Raw genomic sequence first — 9501 nt, forward strand, 5'->3', positions numbered from 1 at the left:
CCTGTGTTTATGAAAAGGTAAATGTTCCCCGACTTAAGATTTGTTGACTAGAACTTGTTATATTTTTTTTAATTTTGTGTTTTTAATATCATTGGCATATTTTTCTTTGTGGGAGGTTTGAACACTGATGAACACATACAATCTAATGTGGACCTTATTTTCACAATGTGGTGGTTTGAAGGGATGTTTCCCCACCACTTTTTTCTGCTTAATGTTCATGCTTTCTGTTGCAGCTGATTAACTTTTTTACAAATCTCAGCTGTTGAGCTTTTAATGGTAAGGTCAAGATGTGGAGGGGATAGATTTCTTTCCCTAAAACTGCCTAAGTTTTGTGAACGGAGTATAGATTAGGCAATGACAAATGGGCATGTGTGTCAGAATCTAACCTGTTTTTCATTACACCAGCAACCTCATGAATTTCACCGAGCTTCATAACTTTAGCTTAGTTAGGAAAAAAATTTGTAACTTTGTATCCAACTCATTTTTTAGAAACATTAGCTGAAAATAAAAAATATAACTTTTGAACAAGATAGTGGAGAGTAACCATTCTTACTTGATTATAAATTAGGTGATAATAAAATACTTTGAGAATAAGAAACATTGAGATGGAAATATGTTTTGTTGTTGTTGTTTTTTTTTTTTTTTTTTTTTTTTTTGCTGTTGGCATAATAAGAATAAGAAGCTTAGCTTACTGACTATTAATTGTCTTGCCTGTAAAGGGAAATTAACACTTGAAGGAACACACATTCACACTTGTTCTGTTGACTAACAAGACGGTAAATACATATACCAGATAAAGTGGTGTGATCGATTTTGGATATAGACCTGAATCATCCGCCTTATTGGTCTGGTGATGATTGGAGTGTCTTATCGAAATTGATCACCACCTATCATCTTGTATATGTATTTACCATATTGTTAGTCAACAGTACAAGGTGTAAATATATGTTTTGAGTGCATATTAGACGTATTTCTATTTACTCTCTGTAATTTGGAAATCTATGCTCAATATTAAGTAAAAAGTAGTTTCTTACATTTAAAGAAGCAACTAATCAATTTTAGGGGTACCTAAAAACCATAACAACCATAGATACTAACTTTTATTTTGACACGGCAGAAAATTATTAACATTACGGTAAAGATTAAAAGTCAATGCTTCTGACTACTTTTAAAGGGTGCGCCACAAAAACCTGACGGTTTCTGTTTTGTAATAAGTCAGCTGTTATACTAGCTAGAGACCTCATTGTTGTAGTGAACGATTGCTTATGTTATGCCATTTTTAGGTTCTGTTTGGTAAAACATCACGTCGTCAAAAGAAAGTTACTGTCTAGTGTGGTGTTGCACTGTTTGGAGTCATCGGACCATATGTTTTTGAGGATGAAAATGGGAACACCCCCCTGTCACTGTGAACTCGGAACGCTATTTGGAAATACTTAGGGGGTTTTTGGTTCCACAACTGCGGATGTTATGAGGGATAGACATGACTAACACGTGATTTCAACAGGACGGCGCAACTTGTCATACAGCCAATTACCTATTCAATGTCAGTTTTGCGTGAACTCTTTGCCGGTAAAGTGATCTCTTGGTTTGGTGATGTGCTGTGGTCAGCTCGAACCCCAGACTTACTTTTGTGTGACTGTTGGCTGTGGGGATACTTAAAAAGCAAAATGTTTGTTTCGAAATTTCAAACCATCCCTGAACTCAAGCAGTGTATCAGGGAAGAGATTGCTTCTATTCATCAGGCGAAGGTGACTGCAAATATGCAAAAAATGGAAAGCCTGTGTTTAGGAGAAGGCGATATAAACTGAGTGATATAATTTTTCATAAATGAAAATGGCATAGTAGTGTGTACAATATAACGTTATTTAATACATGAAATTGTAGTTTGTTCTTGAGTTATTCAGTACTAGCTGTACCCGCGGGCTTTGCCCCGTTTAACTTCATATGTGAGCTCGTTCGCATGGCTCGATCACGTCCTGGTTGAAGTTCGTTCGCTACGCTCACTCACCTTTAGGTTGGAGCTCGTTCGCTGCGCTCACACGTCCTGGTTGAAATTAGTTTGCTACGCTCACTCACCTTTACGGTTGAAGCTCGTTCGCTGCGCTCACTTGCCTTCAGGTTAGCTCGCTCGCTACGCTACCTCGCCTCCGGGTTGAAGTTCGTTCGCTACGCTCACTCACCTTTTGGTTTCAAATTAGCTGTTGTCAAATATTTTAAAAAAATAATAGTGCTGCACTCTGTTGGTAATCCTTGTAACTTTAATGCTATTGAACATCATATAACAGAACCAACTTGTTTAATTGAAACAGCTGTTAAGATTCATTAATTCCATTTAAATATGAGTACTCATAAGGTTAACATGGGAAACTCCAGAGCCACTGGGGTGGAGCCCGAGAGTCTGATCAGAATAAAAACCACTTAGTTTTCCTATTTAATGCCTAAAGAATCAGTGTACCAAATTTCAGCCTCCTATGTAAGTGGGAAGTGGGAGAATTAGTGATGGAGTCAGTCAGTCAGTGAGGGCTTTGCCTTTTATATATATAGATTACAAATCCTTCCATCTTCAGTTTCTTCACTCACAATAAATCATTAGCAAAACTAAGTCACGTGTTATAAACTTTAGATATGTTGTTGTGCCTTATCAATACAGTCTTTTGAAATATTAAAGAAACTATATAATACTATAAAAATTGTTAACAAATAATTTAGACAGCAGACAGAACTAATATGATTATCAAAGCATCGAGGACTAAAAAATGTAATAGCAAATCCAGTATATGTTTCATTGCATCTCTGATTCTACTCTACAGAAATATCAGCGAACATAATGTACAAACCAGTTCTTTTAATCAGTTCCATCGTCCATTGCCTTAAAATTTTCACACTTTACACTTACCATTAAGTAAACATAGTAACAGATATTTTATTGATTTTAGAAACAAAAGAACACTGTGAACTGCTTAGTTTTATGATATTTTCCTTGGTTTAATTTAATCAGTGGTGTGGCAAAACACAAATAATAAATTTATCAAATAAAGTAAATGTGAACTGAAAGCTATGTTAAGATAAAATAAGAGTACTTTGTATTACCATTTGATAATTAAACATAGTTACACATATACAACAGATTTTAGAACACAAAAATCAATGATGTACAATTTAGTTATTGATGATATTCTTTAATCTAATTTAAGCATAGGTTTAGCAAAACACAATAAGTAAATTTACCTAAATATACATATAAAAAACAATGTGATATGCAAGTTATGTTAAGTTAATCTAACACATGTTAAGCAGTTCAAATTTATTTAAAATAGCCTCCAAATTCATACAAAACATCTATACATTGTAATTTCACACTGTTTCCATGAAAACATATCAATAACATTATTTTCATAACTTTGACGCTTTAAAAAAATCCAAAGCAGAGCCGGAGTTGATAAAGCAACGGTTATAGAATCTAATTTTTATAATCATTGACAGTTTTAGAATAAATAATCCATGATAAAACGTTAGATTAAAACAAACCTACCTCATAGTTATGGAAAATATTATATTTAACCTCTTGGTATCAGCTGTTTGAAATTGTGAAATATACAATTTAGCAGTTCTTCTTGTTTACATTGAAATGTCAAAGCAAATGTAAACAAACATTATTAGTGTTCTAATCGCAGCCATGGAGACCAATCAATATTTACTTTTAAAATCCTCATCTCAGAACTTTTAAAGCCAAGGTCAGTATCGAAATGTGAATAGTCCTATAATGGTAATTGGTATGGTAGTTATTTTTTGGTAAAATTTAATCCTAGTTGGTTCAGTAGTTTTTGCACCTATTATTAACACACATACAGACAGACACCATTAGATTTTTATATAATAGTATAGATTAAAAACTGGCGCACCCTTTAGTTGCACTATAGCAAGAATATCAAAAGATGATTTTATTTATAGGAAATAATTAGTGGAATACTGTACCAATACTGTATGATGAAAATTGTCTCTTTTTAGGTCTCAGGAAACTTATATTCTAGAAATGAGGCACTGTCTACAAGCAAATACACAAAACTGTGAATCTCAAATCCAAGCAAATTAATTAACCTACATTGGAACAGAGATACTTATGTATTTTTTTTTCTATGAGTGGAGGGAGATTTCTTGTGTATAGCTTTGTTGAGGGACCAGCTGTGTATTTTAATCTGAGAGTGACTTTTGGCACTTTGTTTCTGCAAAAAAAAACAGCTGTTTCCTTCAGGTGTTATTTGAGATTTGCCATGTGGCCATACCCTCTTAGCAGTTGATGGGTATGGACGTTTCTACATACGGCTGGAAGTGTGTCAGTCCAATGGACGATTACGATTTTGGACAGACTGACTGAGACTGACACACTTCCAGCCATATGTAGAAAAGAGTTGTCCTTTGCAAGGTGATCGAATGACCATTTTAATTGTGCATAAAGAGTGTAAAAAAGTCCAGCATTAATTTAATTTGTCTATTAAACATGACTATAATTATAATAGATTCCCTTTATTCTAAAACCTCAAAGTATGAAAAGAAAGGTAACTTGAATTTAAACAGGCTAGTTTTACTAGCGAATTTCCCTATAGTGAAATAGCTATTATCATTTTCAATCAAGAATCAAGAATGTTTATTCATTGTAAAGCGCTATGTACATCACATGCAATGGATTAACGTCATTAAACTAACAGTAGCCTAAAGTTTAAGGAGCAAAAAATATGAAACAAGTGCAGTATGTCATGCAAAATATCACAGTCATCTTAAAAATAAAATACTGTAGGTTACCACAGGTGGCACGTTCAGCAAACCTAGGTACTTGTTAAACCTAATGTTATTTAAATAGATTTCAATGAAAATCAAATAATGGTAAATGGGAATTCGCTTAGTCTACAGGTTTCTGCAGCGGGGGTATTTTCGTTGCCATTGAAACCAACCAATAAAATTAAAAAAATATTCTCTAAGCCAAGCCTTGATGCAGGGCAATAAGGAATTTCAAAATCGGAAATAAGACAAAATTTAGAACTCTTCTTAGATGATTATTGGTAATGCAGTAAAATCGATGACTGGTACTACAAGTTTCAGTTTATCCAAAATAAAAGTTTTGTAATATTTACGGGATACACACAGTTTCTGTCTGCAAATTATGCACTTTACACGGAAACTATTTATCTCTACTCCATTCCTCGAAGAGGACTCGGAATTTGAGATCTCAGCAAGTCTGTGTATTGCTCTCGGCGCGGCGCAGGTCCGCCATGTTGGCCGTTATCGTCACATTGCAGACGTTCAGCGGCCGTTATCGAGCGGCTTGCGGTGTTGTTGCGCGGGAAACATGGCAACGCTGTGTTGCTAGCGGCAACACCGCCGTCCGCCGTGTCGTTGCTGTATTGATTGCTACAGCTCGCTGCTGTCCCTTTACTGCTCCGTGGTTGTGGTTGGCTTGGCGCTGTACAGCTCGACTACAGGCAGCGGGCGAGTCCATTCGCTGCCATGTTGGCTGCTTATTGATCGTGGTTTTTACTGCGACTACATTTCACAGAATGGGACGCATACTTTCTTTACAATAAAGTTAATCACTATAAAATTATATTATATAGGTAATAATTTTATGGGCGGTAAAAAATCCTTGAAAATTGCTGATTTGATTTGAAATTATAAAATACATTGCGTTCTTAACCCAAAATTAATGTAGGCATACAAGGTGTTTCGGAAATTAGTAATAACAAGGAAGATATGGGGCAAACAGAGTTTTGGTCGCCATCTTGGATACCGCACTTCCGGTTAAAATTTCGCGTTGGCAACAGGCAGATTCGTACTCAGCAGGGTTGAAATACCCTAAAAACGTTGTTTCCCCAATTGTTACATGAAATGCTTCTTGCACTTTATAGAGAGGGATTTTTTTAATTTTGGGCCTGGTCTAAAAAGGATGGTTAGTCTAATTGCAGTATCCTAGGTCAATGATGACGTGTTCAATCTGTCATTCATCTGTGTATATCTTTGGATAACACCCGTCTGAGGTTGTAGTGGTAATTTAAAATCGTATTCCTGGATTCTTGATCTCCATCTTTATGACATCAATATTTCCGGGCCTTCCAAACAAAGTTCAAGCATTCAAAAACATTGATTGTTAACAAAAAGCTGCTAAGATGAATTAAAACATGTAAAAATTGTGATTTTCCTACCCTTTCCAAAAAAGTTGTACGGTAAAACAGAGCCTCGACTTGTACACATCGATCGTGTTACTTATCTCGGTGGTCTACTAATCTTACTTATTTCCTATAATCAATGACAAAATAAGAGTAAATAATATAACCTCATATTTCCATAGTTTATATTTAACCAGCTGTTAGTTAAAACATATTATATTGCTCTAAAACAAATCGAAGATTACAACATTGCTTTAAAAAATAATTTGAACATCCTAGTATTTTACTATGTATATTAAATTCATCCTCTTACAGAAGAATTGAACGTATTAATGATTAGCATTACACATAGTATAAATAAGTCAACCCTAAGTATGTCTTTACATTTTTATCCAAATGCTGAATTTGTGACCCAAAAGCTGAATGTTTACAGCTGTTATGTTAAGCAAATTATTTTATACCAAAGGTTGTTTAGAATCTTAGCGTCGGCTGCTAGACTTTTTAAAAATTAAAACCTAATTTCTAAAAAACTGGGACCCTAAACTAAAATTATGGCTTCGACATTCCCTAGTTCTCAAAATTATCTTTCTTTCAACACAAAAATCATGAAAATCCGTCAAGTGGTTGATTCAGAATCGTGAAATAAAAAAACACTGTTTCGTTTTAATATTATAGATAATACTGCTGTTAATTCAAGTTATTTTGAAAATACAGTATTTGGTTTGTAATAATTAAGCCAATTATAACCAACTAGCAACAGTGCCCGTTTTAAATACAACGGTTTCTAGTAAAATAATGGTTATGAAATCCATACACCACTTTACTCACTAATATTAAGCACATAACATTAGAATCACACATTTAACATAAGGAACACACTTTAAACATAAATGCAAATTGTTTACAACAACATTTAATCAAAGAGAAATTTAATTAATTAGACAACAATATAACAATAAGCTGTTGAATTATTAACAGATGTTTCGTATGATTAGATTATGCATACTGGTAAACCAATTATTGCTATCTATAAAAATAATTGGTTTTTCTTTTCCGAGTCGGGTTAGCTCTTCTACCCGACCGATTTTCATAATTTTGGCCTTAAACTAACGGTATGGACGTAACGCAGATTTGCCATCAAGCATCGGCATTCATTTTGACGTATATTTCGAGCTATGCACAAACTGCCTCCCAATACATTTCTTATGGGAGTTTTGGTTTTTTTCGAGTTCAATGTTTCGCAGCGGGGATGGTTAAAGGAGGGCTATTCTACTCTACCTGCCCGATTTTCATAATTTTGGTCTTAAAATAAAGCTATGCAAGCACATATTTGTCATCAAGCATCATCATTAATTTATCTAATGTATTACTCGACGAGAGAATTTTTTTCTCTTCAATTAAAGATGTATTCCAGCAGTTCTAATTACATTATACATTTTGGTCTAAAAACCTTAAGTGAAATACCAGCTTTCATTTGAGCTATTGATTATTAAAATCGGACTACCTAAAGCACACTGCTGAATCACGAATCAACGATAAATACAATCGTTTTAGTACCTATCTGCAATCAATGATACGTAACTCTATTTTTATTCAAGTTATTTTATTTATGCCTTGGTCTTAAAATACTTCAAAGGCTTTCACTTGAGATATTGATAGTTTTAATCAGTTAAGTTCAAGATACTGTATCGCTCAATCAGAAAATATAAATTTGATTATATCTTGGATATGGAATTTAGTTTTAGATAATTTACTTAATTCTAATTACGTTATTCTATTTGTTTTGACCTAAAAACCTTCATTGAAATACTAGCTTCCATTTCATTAAAGCACGCAGCTAGTCACGACCAACACAAATTGTTCAAAAAATGGAGTTAATTATCATCGATTTATAGCCAATAAACGATCTTTTTGCAACCTCAACAGTACTTTCATAATTATTTGCAAATCTTCACAAATTAGGCTACCCAATGACCTATTTATTAATAAAATCGGTTCAGTAGAACTGTAGATTTAATAGTACAAAGTTTAACAACATCTATACTGTATATTTTCTCACTACTATAAACCTGGAGGTTGCTTAACGTTTTTGCAAATAACTTTGAAACGGCGAGGAAATCGACCAAAGTGGAAGGTGATATTCTGAAAGAGAATAAGATTTCCTACAAATTACTATTATGAATTGCCTGAATATACTCAATAAAGACAGCCAAAAGTTGGCTACAAATATAAAATTGAAAATATAAACCTGGAATAAAAGGAGTTTTAAATGTATTATTTTTATTTTTTTACCTGAAATACCAAATAAAATCAAACTTTCATAATTATTTGCAAATCTACACAAATTAGGCTTTAAAACGACAGTAGTGGTGAACTACCGGTATGACCCCACTTTAGGCACGTTTTTCCCATGTTATTCTTATGGGGATCATTTTTTAGCCACCAAATCCAAAAATCCTGATCTTCGCCTGTACACCCCAATATAAATGTTCAATACCATTGTATAACTTCATTACTATTTCAAATCCACATGCATTCACAAGTATATTCTCAAAATCATCAACTTGACAGTGCGAGGTTTGCACGTGCTCCCAGCTCACAGCGCGCTCCCTTGGACATCCTTAGTGGAAATCCATGAATTCTGACTACTTGGGAACCCAAGCCATTTGACATACAATAAATCACCCTTCCTCCTAATTACCTTTTCTATTAAATACATGTCTTTATATTTGGTCTTTAACAACTCCTCTGTATAGAAGCCTCCCCTGATTATATTGCCATTTTCATCTTTCAAGATATAAGTCACAGGCTTTGTATTCTTAACTTCTGCTATTGTAAATAGCTCACCTGTCCAATTTGGGGTATAACCTTTACTAAAAACATGTTTATACTTGGAAATTCTCACGCTATCACCCACCTTATATCTTGGCTTCTTAACTTGCACTACTTTAGAAGTCAACCTCTCATGCACATATTTACTATTCTTAATATTCACTTGGTTAGGCGTTAGGCTTCATTCCTATAGATCTATGCACCTTATTATTATATTTTCGAATTAACTTTGGAAGTAAATCCAACCATTTATAACTCCCCTGAGCACTAAATTCCCTATATAACCAATTCTTTAAAGTTCTCTGAAACCTCTCCACAATTGCAGCCTTAGTTGTAGAAAATGTGTGATAGTGATTAATATTTAAGTTTTTCATTAGTTTGCTAAAATATTGATTAAAAAATTCTTTTCCATTGTCAGATTGAATGTTTTTAACCCCCTTTGGTAGAATGGTTTTAATGGCTTCTGTAACCACCAACCCTGTCTTATTCTTTAGCGGAGCAGCATAAGCTT

Source organism: Macrosteles quadrilineatus, unplaced genomic scaffold, assembly GCF_028750875.1.
Source record: "Macrosteles quadrilineatus isolate MER2022 unplaced genomic scaffold, UCM_ALF_1.0 Scaffold_9__3_contigs__length_116548681, whole genome shotgun sequence".
Lineage (NCBI taxonomy): Eukaryota > Metazoa > Arthropoda > Insecta > Hemiptera > Cicadellidae > Macrosteles > Macrosteles quadrilineatus.